Source organism: Micromys minutus, assembly GCF_963924665.1.
Source record: "Micromys minutus genome assembly, chromosome: 26".
Taxonomy (NCBI): Eukaryota; Metazoa; Chordata; class Mammalia; order Rodentia; family Muridae; genus Micromys; species Micromys minutus.
The window spans coordinates 3,554,735-3,566,787 of record NC_137961.1 but is presented as its reverse complement, the minus strand read 5'-3'; the positions used below and the strand labels follow the sequence as shown (position 1 = coordinate 3,566,787).

General features: G+C 44.7%; 1 protein-coding gene and 1 pseudogene across 4 annotated transcripts in view; one reads left to right on the top strand and one right to left on the bottom strand.

Annotated features, from left to right (window-relative positions):
* SLCO5A1 (solute carrier organic anion transporter family member 5A1) overlaps positions 1-12,053 on the bottom strand; it is a 110,428-nt gene that overhangs the window by 93,026 nt on the left and 5,349 nt on the right. The gene's annotated exons all lie outside the window — the stretch shown is intronic.
* LOC308437376 (low molecular weight phosphotyrosine protein phosphatase-like) lies at positions 5,711-7,002 on the top strand (annotated as a pseudogene). The gene is made up of 2 exons: positions 5,711-6,024; positions 6,825-7,002. The product of its transcript is annotated as a low molecular weight phosphotyrosine protein phosphatase-like (transcript).

Here is a 12,053-nt window from a genome sequence, read left to right as displayed (position 1 = left end):
CAGAGAGCTTGAAGAGGTCACACACAGTGGGACTAGCCTAGCTGAAGGTGACAGTAATAGAAACTCAGGTCAGCGGTCTGGAAAAGTCACTAATTTGCTCTGTGGGAACTGTCTTCTGGAATCCACGGTTGCCCTGCTGAGAGCAGGAACTGCATGAAGCCTTGGGCAATGAGCGTAGGGCAGAGCTTGTTGGCAGAAAATCTGTGGTTGGAAGGGTAGACTAAAGATGGTGTGGGGGCTGGAGGGATGGCTCAGCGGTTAGAGCACTGACTGCTCTTCCAGAGGTCCTGAGTTCAATTCCCAGCAACCACATGGTGGCTCACAACCATCTGTAATGGGATCGGATGCCCTCTCCTGGTGTGTCTGAAGACAGCTACAGTGTACTCATATATATAATAGATAAATTTTAAAAATCAAAGACAGACAGACAGACAGACAGACAGAGTGGAAGGCAGCTGAAAGGTGTTGCTGCGGTCATATGTGGACAGACCAGAAGCTGGTGGCTTCTGTACCAGGAAAGAAAACAGAAGATGTCTCTGGAGCCGCGTCTGTATCGGAACGACCAGGAGTCATCTCCGCACACGTCATCTCCGATAGCACTCTCAACAATTTAGGTACACCTTAGGAGATGACTTAAACGGAGAAATCAATTCTGGCCTAAAGCCCCTTGATGTTCCATGCAAACTCTGAATGGAGCTCACATGGTAAACTCAATGTTAGACAGAAGAGGCGTGAAAGGATTTGACAGGAACTCATAAACTATAAATTGATCCTGGGGAAAGATGGTTTGAAGCATCCAGAAAATGTTCCACAGGCTTCTCCACCCCTGTTTTAGTTTTATTGGATATTCTCTGTATTTACATTTCAAATGTTATCCCCTTTCCCTCCACTCCTATCCCCGTCTCTCTCCCATTGCCTCCATGAAGGTACATCCTCTCCCAACCCCCCTCTCCCACCTCAGCGTCTTGGCATTCCCCTACACTGGGAAAGCGAGCCTTCGCTGGACCAAAGGCCTCTCCTCCCATTGGTGGCAGACAGTGCTGTCCTCTGCTACATATGCACCTCCATCTCTGGTTTTATTCTGCCTCTAATCCCTCAGCCCTCAGACACTCACATGCTTACACACAAAGACACGTGCAAGGGCAGTGAAACAAGAAGGCTCAGGCCTGTCCCCAGGCCTCTGTCCCACCTTCCCACTTAGGCCAAAGGTCATGCGTTGATGTATGATCCACTGAACTACCGGAGATGAAAGGCCTATCCCAAAAAACGCAAAAGCTGACTAGAGACCCAGTCATAGATATTTAAATGCTATGTGATAGACAAGGTGAGTTTTGTACTCAGGAGTGCCTCCCTGGGATCCTTAGCAATTAAACTTGATTATAGGCAACAGCTCACATCATAATTATCAGAAGCCCATAGCAAGAGCATCTCTCCTTAGGAAGCTGGTTATAATCTGTCTTTACTTTGTAGAAAGGACAGGGTCCAAAAAAACACCTTGGTGGACAAAAACCTCTGTCCCTTCTGGCCCAGGGTCAGTCTAAAACACAGTAGCCCAAACTGGCTCAGTCAACACCCACGCACCGTGAGGTAAGCACCCAGTTCAAAGAAACCAGTTGCTCCCTACAACACAGCCCACACTGCCCGCCTCCCAAACAGAAGGCTGTTGTGCTTTTACATCCTAGCTCCCGGTAAAGTTTACTAGTGCGTTCATTTTCATACATGTGCCAGGAAGGAGAATGGGGTACGCATATAGAAATCAGAGCACAACTTGCAGGATCTCCTTCTCTCCTTCCTCTGTATGGATCCCAGACATCGAATTCAGGTCTTCAGGTCTGGCGCTCTCACCTTTCCTGCTGAGCCGTTTTGCCGGCTCTGATACTTTTTTCCTCTGAGTCCAGTCGCTTACTGGGCCTAGCCTTGTCTTAAGTGATTCACATATCTTAACATGTGACTCGCTGGTGTCCACCCAGCCGGCCATCCCTTCAAACCATCCAGTTAATGCTGCCAAAGAAATCATCAGACTAGACTGCAAACTCCTCACGGGTCAGCGACCCATCCCAGGGTTAATTTTAGAAGTGACACACAGTACTTCGCACTGTCCCCATGCAGACCTCACAAAGCCACAGATTAGACTGGAAGGCGACTGGGGGGGGGGACCAAAATGCCAGAAGGTTACATAATTTGGTCGGTCATGGACCTGAGTACTGTTGAGTTTCTGTCAAATCACAGGCCAGCCACCAATGCATAGCTGACCATTGCTACTGAACTGAATGACAAAGGTCACGTCCCGAATAAAAAAGCATTCCCAAAGCACCGTGAGCTCACAGAATTGTGTGTGTGTGTGTTTGTGTGTGTGTTTGTGAGTGCGTGTGTCCCACCAGAATCCCTGTGGCAATCTCTAAGGCTGCCAGGAAAGAACATTCCATACCCAGAACCCTGCGCCCAGTGACTCAAAGCGTGTCATCACGTGTGTTTATGCGTGCACGTGCAGACCAGTCACCTTGGCATTATTTCCCATGGTTCTCATTAAATTCCCACTTAAGCTAAGGTTTCTGGCCAACACGGAGCAGGAATGAGGTGTCCCTGCCTCAGTGGCAGTGGCCCTGGCTGCTTAGTAGTTTTGGGGGTTTGTTTGTTTGTTTGTTTGTTTTTAGCAAGGCTGTGTTCATTGTCATCAAGGCGAGTGCTTGGCCTATCGAGCTATCAGCGTCCTGGCGCCTCTGAATCTAGTGGTTTACCACTGCCCTTTTCCACTCCTAATATTAAAAAAAGAAAAGAAATCAAAATGCATTTCTCTTTGAATGTTTTGCAAGATTAAAAAAAAAAAAAAGAATGCCAGAGAGAAAAAATAATTCAGACCCATTATTCTAAAACTTCCTTTTCTTTTGAGTTGGTTTTGTTGTTGTTGTTCTTTTGTTTTTCAAACTTTAGACTTTCCCACAGGTGATTTATCAGATGTTGATCTAAAAGTTTTTACATCCGTTTAAACGTTTCTGTTCTCTTCCATTATAAGGGAAGCCATTAAAATGCAGTTCAAATTAGGACACGAGAAATTAAACATGCGGTGTAAGCATATTTCTAGGCAAACATCTTTTGACTGATAATAAAAAGATACTTCCAGAACAGGACTCTTTCTCTGTCAATACACAAAATTGATTATAAATCGGTTAACAACCAGGACGTTCAAGATCTGGGCTTCATTCCACCCAGTCTTGTTCATTGAAATCCCTTCCCTTTTCTTACTCAAATAAAGACATCTTAACCCATCTCTGACCTTCACCAGAATTCAAGTTTGAAAACATAAGAAAATACCCAATAAGGCCCAAACCAACTACCATCCTCAACGCACCAGAGCTAAACCATCTCCAATCCAAGAATACCAGGGACGGTCCCGTTCTATTTCAAGCCCTCGCCAATTATTTAATTTCACCCTGCTATCATATGTTAATTACATGAGCATGCTCTTTACTTTTAAGACAGAGTAACCTGCACCTGCCTTTCAAAGTTATATTTGGTAACAGGGATTAGTGTTCTTGCAGGGTGAGAGCTTCGCAACTCCCAAGAGGGGAAATAGTCTGAATTTACCATCAGGTGATACACAGCTGGGGGGGGGGGGGCAAAGGAATGTCTGAGTCCCCAAGGACAGCTGTCACTTGGCAACTGCGATGCGGCTCAAGCCCCAAGGCTGGAAAAGTGCTCCGAGGTCTTTAAGACCAGAGTCCCCGGTTCCGAGGGGTGGGGGTGGGGGCCGGATCATCGTGAGCTTTTGGTGTTTTGGTTAGGTTTGGTTTGGTTTGAAGGCACCAGAGAGTTTTAGGGGTAACGGCGAGGTTATTTTAGCTTCCTCCCCTTCGAAGGTTGAAAAAGCTAGTCATCTGAGGTTCACGGTTCCTCTCTCAGGTCAGAGGTCACAGACCCTGCAGCTTCACATGACGTCCCGATTTTGATAGTTTTTTGGGGGGTGATTTTGAACACGTGGGTAAACCTTGATTTCTTTGACTATTAAATGGGCTATGAGTTGGGTAGCTGTGATCCAGAGCCCTTTTATAAATAAAATGTACTGGGTACATACGCAGTGGTGGCCTGTAAGGGCCAGAATCGGCTGTGAAAACAGCCGTCCTCAGACAGCCTCATCGGAGACTACAGCAGAGCTATTTTGTTTCTGTTGCTCGTTTGAGGTTTTGTTGCTTTGTTTTGTTTTTCCATAATCTAAGCATTCAGTCGCTATAAGAAAATTTACGTCTTTGACCCCTCATTAAATCCATCCATCCCACATCTCCTCTGAGGGCCAATTATTTAGGGGGTGAACTCTCTTTAGATGCTGATTCGTTGCTTTGTGATTTTGCAGAATCCCTTGCCTGGGTGTTTCCTTCAGTTGAAGTTGCCACCTCCAAAAGAGAGCTTGGAATTGGGGGATGCTTACACTCTGTCTTTATTAGACAGTTACACACACATACACACACATGCACAAATGTACGCACACACACACACACACACACACACACACCAATGTTATAGTATTCTCTACTCCAAAGAATATGGTCCAGAAAGTCTGAAGTCAACATAGAAATCGTGAGAACCTCAATATTTTTGCATCGATTAACTATAATCACTACAGGGGCTGAGGAGACAGACAGCTCGGCAGTGAACAGTTCATTCTGTTCTTCTAGAGATCCTGCCCGGGGTACAAAGTGAGGGAGTCCTTGCCTATAACAACAGCAACAACAGCAGCAGCAGCAGCAGCAGTAATAATAACACTAAACTACGCAAAAGCTCTTAGCCCTTTAGAAGTGTTTTTGCTTTGTGTGTTTCCTTCAGGATGCCCACAGAGGTCAGGTATAAATAAGGGGCGGGAGGGGGGTACATGGGGGGAAGGAGATCTCCCGAGAGAGGGAAAAGAGAGTATGGTGTTATAAAGAAATAAAGAGGGAGCTAGAATAGAAGATTTGTAGGGGCTAGAGGTGGGGGATAGGGTGGAGGGAGAAATATGGGGGGGGGCGGACTAATGCTAAAGTTCTTCTAAAACAGCCATATGGAAATCAGCTATTACAGGAGTGTCCTAAAACACATACATCTGTAAAATGAACTTAAACAGAGTCACCATATAGTGGGGGGGGGCATACCCCCAATAACATAATGTGCTACCAAATACAACCCAGAGTTCCTAGATGAGTTTTTCTTTCCTCTCTGTTTTGCTTTAAGAGAGAAAAAAGGACCACGAAGTTGAGTAGGGAGGGAGGAGAGGAAAGTCTGGGAGGAGCAGGTAGGTGGGAAAGGATGTGATAGAGAAAAATGTATGAAATTCTCAAAGAATAAATAAAATAATAACCCAATTAGCATCTAAAATGACCCCCTATTGCACATCCTCTCAGCATAGCACAGTGTAGACCTACAAGTAGCAGAGAAGAAAGCAAGCGGTTTCTGCTTCCTTCCTCCCTTGCTAGAGCATCCTCCTGTTTACGTGCTTCCTCTTCTTGGTGTGTTTTCCACACGCAAGTTCGTCCATTTTTGAGCCTGTGACCTTTTTTTTTTTTTTTAATGACTGTGACACAGAGGTCTGAGGACCCCAGGAAACCATAGATAACCTGAAAGGTTTAAATATATATATATATATATATATATATATATATATATATATATATATATATATATATATATATATATATATATATATATATATATATATCGGTGCCAGGGTCTGAACCGAAACATGGCAGAGGGTGTGTCCAAGTCGGGGCTATTGGTGTGTTCGTAACATTTTCCGGTCACCCACTGCAGAAGCAGTGTTCAGGAAACTGGTCACTGATGAAAAGGTTTCGGATAACTGGAGGAGAGACAGTGCGGCTACATCCACCTATGATGTGGGAACCCCCTGACTATCGAGGGCAGAGCTGCATGAGAAAACACGGCATCCGCATGTGTCACATTGCACGGCAGATCACAAGAGAAGACTTCGCCACATTCGATTATATACTATGTATGGATGAAAGCAATCTGAGGGATTTGAATAGAAAAAGTAGTCAAGTTAAAAACTGCAAAGCTGGACTTCAGGGCGCAGAACAGGGCCCGGCCCACCTGCCCCCCTACCAGCAGTCCCTAAAGGTTTAAAGACTGGTGAGTAGGAGATCTGGGCAGCCAGGGAGCAGAGGGATCTCTGCGGAGTCCGCACGGAAAGCGCACCCCCACCCTGCCTGATCCAGGGACCAGGAACACAACTTTGGAACTTCTGTTTCCACCCGACGGCGATTTCAGGGCGCAGAACAGGGCGCGGCCCATCTGCCACCTGGACCAGTGGAGATCCAGGGACACAGACCAGATACAAGGGAAAGGCAAGAACATATCACTGACAACAAGATGGCAAGAGGAAAGCGAAAGAGTATATCCCAAGGAAACCAAGACAACCTGGCAACACCAGAACCCAGCTCTCCCATCACAGCAAACATTGGAATGCCAAACACTCCGGAAAAAGAAGACGCAGACCTGAAATCATACCTTAAGATGCTGATAGAGATACTTAAACAAGAACAGGAGGAAAAGCAAAAAGATTCAGAAGCTTTTAAAGAGAAAACAAGAAAAACACTCAAAGAACTCAAAGAACTAGAAGAAAACAGAACCAAAGAGATGAAGGAATGGAAGAGGGAATTTAAAACGGAAATTGACACAATAAAGAAAACACTAAAAGAGATAACCCTAGAGGTAGAACACCTAAAAAAGAAATCAGGAGTCACAGAAGCAAGCATTTCCAATAGACTACAAGAGATGGAAGAGAGAATCTCGGGGGCAGAAGACAACATTGTAAACATAGACAAAACAGCCAGAGAAGATGCAAAAACTGCAAAGCTAAAATCGAGCTACTTGGGAGCCATGATCGACAGAAACAGCTCCTTATTGAAGATCTTATTATGGCAGTGACTCTGACGTCAAGGTGGTGTCCAGCAATGCCTTAGGTGCTGCACCGCCTTCCTGGACGACTCACTAGCTGGTCCTACCCACCACCATTGAGCAACTACTTACTCACCGCTGCTATGCCCAAGGGTGGTGGCAGCCCCACATCCCACCTCTTTTCAGCTGACTTACTGTAGGTCTTTAGTGGAAATTAGGCCTGTGTTCAGAAGGATGACACCTCTGACCTTGCCATCACTACAAAAGAGTAGAGCAAGCAAATGTGGAACAGAAGAAAACCCAATAGAGTAAGAATGACCTGCAGGGTCAACCGCTGAGCCCAGCGAACCTGGGTAGCCTGGTCTAGCTGGAGGGTGTGCAGGGCCAGCGCCCAGTGGTGCACCTCTCTATTCTAGACTCTTATTGTGACGATATGTCCACCCATGGCAGCCTTTCATTTAACACTGGAAGAGTTTAGACACAGACACACTGAGGGTATGAAGTATTTGAGAGGGGAGAAGCTGGATGTGACATTGGGCCTGGAACTTCTGCAGGTCATCCTGTCTGAAAAAGAAATCATAATAATAAAGGATGGGAACTACAGATTGGTAAAAATAGCAACTTTAATCTTACTTGGTTTTTGTGTAGTTTTTTTGAGCTTTGTTCCTATTTGAGCCATTTTGCTTCTTTTTAAGAAAAAAAAAGTGTGTTTAAATAGCAGTGTGAGTTTGTAAGTGTTCTCTATCAACATTTTACAAAGTGACAGGCAGGCATAAGTAATTTTAGTGTATTTTCAGAAAAAAGACCTCAAATGTTATGGGTATATGTCAGAAAGGATTGTGGATTAAACTGAGACATTATCAAATACAATTAAAATACAAAAAGAAAAAAAGTACCACTATTGGCAGTTCTCTGCTGGCTAATTCATTGAAGTGAGTCCTTTGAGGGCATTGTAGCCTATTTATCAGCATCTGTCTGTGGCCTAAACATCACTAAATGCCAATGGGCCTCCTCCATGTTTTGACAATCAAAAGTGACTCCCAACATTGTCACATGTATCTAGAAGATGGGTGAAGTCACCTAGATTAAGAAGCCCTGGTTTGGAATGAGCTAAAACCCTTGTAGTTTTCTGAGGGAAAAGAGCTTCAGAACTGGTCATTCCTGATAATTACAAAATCGCTGTATCCGGCAGCTGCGCAACCCCCATACTTTTGACTGAGCAGTCCCCTACCTGATTCTTGTTTTTCCTGGCAATGAGACATTGAAAACCCATGGTCCCAGCACAAGCTACGACTGCAGGAGCAAGGGACTCAGCAGCACCTACTGACATCAGTCTCACGGTCCCAGATAGTCCCATCGGAACAACTCCAGGTCTTCATGTTATCGCTCACACTCTCTCCCTGGGTGCTTCCCTAAGCTGCCTAGTCTACAATCCACTTGTTCTCTTCCTCCTTTTTCTTCTTCCTTCTCCTCCTTTTCTCCTTCTTTCTCTCCCTCCTCCTCTTTTTAAAATTATGCCCAGAAGGAATGCAAAATTTCTACACACACTTCAAAAAAACAAAAACAAACAAACAATCCTCAGAGTTGAACTTGGGACATCCACTAACCAACAGGTGTGAAGAGGTTTCACACACTCCCGGGTGATTCTACCCCCCAGGACGTGAACTCTTCAAATTTTTCTATGCAAATAGTAATAATGCCTTTTGAAAAGTCATCTGGGTTATAATCCACAGTCAAGTCGTTCTGTTTCTAGAAATTAGCAGTGTATAAAACTGAATCATGCAGCTTGGACTTCCCGGGAATGACTAATTTCACTCAACATAAAGACTTTGAGGTTATCCGTGTCATGATAGGTGTCTGAATTCTCTTCCTTTTTGTGGTTGAATGATATTTCATTGTCTGTTCGCAAGGCATTTGTTTAGCCTCTCTCTTGCTAGTAGACATTGATTTCCAACTCTGGGCTACTGTGAAAGCTGCCACTGTAAACAACAGGTATAAATATTTCAAAACATTGCTTTCAATATTTTTTTTTGTTTTAAATATATACCAGAAGTGGGGCTGTTGGGTGGTGTTGTGGAAGCACCACACTGTTCATAGCAAGACTATTTTAATCCTTTTGAAAGCTCGGTTTCTTTGCCCATTTAATAATAACTTTTACAAATTGGGACGGAATGAGATGAACCCTATGTCACATCTTGGCTTGAATCTCTGCATGGGGCCAACATGTCTCCCTTTATGTCTGATCACTCTGTCCTGTCTGTTTCTTGTTGTCCAAAGCTTCATGCAATACAGCCCACAGCCACAGTGTACTGTTGTTGTTTCTAGATCACCAACGAAGAGAGAAGCGGCCCAGACAGACAGAGGATGTCTGTAATCCAGCACTTGGGAGGTGTGGCAGGAAAATCAGGAGTTCAAGACCAGCCTTAGCCACATGAGACCTTGTCTCAAAAAAATTAAAAGAAGGAAAAGACAGAAAAGAAGCAGAAAGGAGTTGTGGGTGTGTTGGTGTTCCCCACGTGCAGCTGCACTCCCGGCTTCTCACACCTTCTCACACCATGCACAGAGGAAAATGCAACTGCAAACAGGCTTCGGGTGAGGAGAGAGGAAGTGTGCTTGCCTTGCCTCTGACATACATGCAGCATTATATGAGCTGAGCAGGTTGTGTTTGTGTATTTACATATTTAGGAACATACACGTGTGAAAATAGCGATTTTAAAGCTCTGTGAATTTGAAGGAGCAAGAAATGCCGAATCTAAAAAGAATGCTCTTTATACCAGCAGGTAGGATGAAAAAAAATCAGCATGCACCCAACCACTGACTTCTCCCCTAAGATCAGAAACTCCTGCTGTTCAATGGGACCCTGAAGTCATTTGCTTCTCAGTCTCTCGGTCTGATAGCTTGCCTTAGAGGCCCAAACCAACAAACACACCAGCATACCAGCACAGCAGACAAGTCTAGCTCCTGCTAGACATGCAGAAGACACTCGTGATCTAACACACATTTGCCACCCTAGGTTTGTGAGGAGCTTTTTCACATCCTCAATGGAGCTCTTACCTACCCCCCACCCCGCCCCTGTCCCTGACTGCCCCAGGCTGTTCCAGGGGATTTTCTCCAGGAGCCTGAATTTGCTTCCTGGAATTCCCTAAGATTCATCCTCTCTCACAGTCATTGAGGGTGGAGATTATTATTTTTCTCCATTTACTCGAGCTTCACACAAAGCCCGCTTCCGAAAGGATTTTAGATGGCTTACAAAGATAAACACATTGTAAAGAGGACACACAAATTTAAGGCAGAATCTCAAAATGACCCAAAAGTCTTCCGGGAAAGTAAACTCCCACCCTGATGCTTCCCTTCTTGACTCCTGCCCCTGCTTCCCTGCTGCTCTACAAGATGCACAGGGGCATCAATTCTTGCTTTTGGGGGCGAGGACACACCCAGAAGCCTGGTTCCTTCCTAGATCCCAGGATGCTGCAAGCTGCCTGGGGCTGGGGGAATAAGTCTGTTAAAATCTGTCACTATTAGAGTGTCCTTAGCTCTTAGCTCAGAGAGTAGGATATATATATGTATGTGTGTGTGTATATATGTATGTATGTATGTGTATGTATATATATGTATATATGTATATATGGCCGAGTGGTGAAATGGGGCCACCACAAACCCCTCAGACTTAAAGAGCTTGCGTTGTGTTGCACAAGTCATAAGCACACTTACATTAAAGAGAGATAGTCATCCAAGGTTGACGTACAGAATCGTCTAATGTCAAGACATTGAAGCCTCATAAAATGTAGTTAGGAAATAGCATTGCTGAAATGCTGACCAGGACTTTCCTAGGTTCTGTTTTGAGGGAGTGATTCCCTTTGATTTCTTGCACAATACTTCTTTTCTTTTCCTGATGGCTAAAGAAGACGCATACTCTGGTAAGCCATAGCTTACTCCTCTCCCACTTTGACAATGGAGTATCCCCCAAGCAGATCGCAGAACTCTTATAACATGAAATCACTCTGCCTGCAGATCATGGAGGAAAAGCCGTCCTCATTCCCATTGAAGACAGAAGCTGGGTGAAGCAAAGGGATTCATGAAAATGCCCCAAGGGCGGGCATCAGGACAGAATGTGAGTCATTGCCTCTGTCCTCCTGCTCTGTCCCACTCCAGTCCTTCCTGACATGTGAGTCGGGACTGATGACTAAGTGGTGCCTGCACTGCTTGACAGACAGACAGACAGACAGACCACCCCAATCATCAGTCACCATGAATGTCCTCCAAGTGGACAAGTCGCTTTTAAAAGGCTTTCACTACACCTAGGAAGCATATGACACACCGTGTGTGTGGAAGTCAGGTGACAACTTTTAGGAGTAACTCTTCCCCTTCACAAAACAAGCCCCAGGAATCAAACCCAGGTCATCAGACTTGGCAGCAAGGGCCTTTAACCACTGAACCATCTTGTCAGCCCCACAGGTGACTCTTTACTCTAGAAATGCATTTGTTCTTTCTATCCCCATTTGATGGCCATTTTTTTTCTCCTTCCCTTATGGTTCAAAAAAAATTTTCTTTTTCCAGCATAGTATCGCACACACATACACCCCTCTCTGACATATTGACAAATCATGTGTTAATTTCCTACCCAACTTATTACGGAATCTGACAAAGCTTTCTTCATACTCAAAGCCAACACTAAGGCTATATCTCCACAGTGAGTCGGGGATGTGAGTAGATGCCCTGTATTCGAATCTACGTCTTCATTTCTTCTTCAGCTTAACCCACCAGAATGCTAAGATGCAGATGTACAGTTATATCCCCCATGTTATAAGGTGGCATTAATGTTGCTTTGCACACCTGCTTCTGCCCCCCAGTTTCTAAAGGGCATTAGGTTTGCTGTTGCTGTTTTCAGGAAAGACTGACTAGGAAGGAGATGGATGATCTAGAACATCAGCTTTATGAAAAGAAAACACGAGGTGTCTTACCATAATTGCTCACTAGGAAGGAATTCCTACATTCTGACTGGTTAGCATCGCTTGTATTCTGGGGAAACAGAGTCTCCTGATCCTGATTTGTTCAGAAAAGGCCTATAAAGCCCACTTTAAAGGTTATGATCAGGTGTGTTTTTTTTGTATGTAACTGTTACTTTAGCACCCAAGAAGTCGAGGCAGGACTGAAAGTTTAAAGCCAGCCAG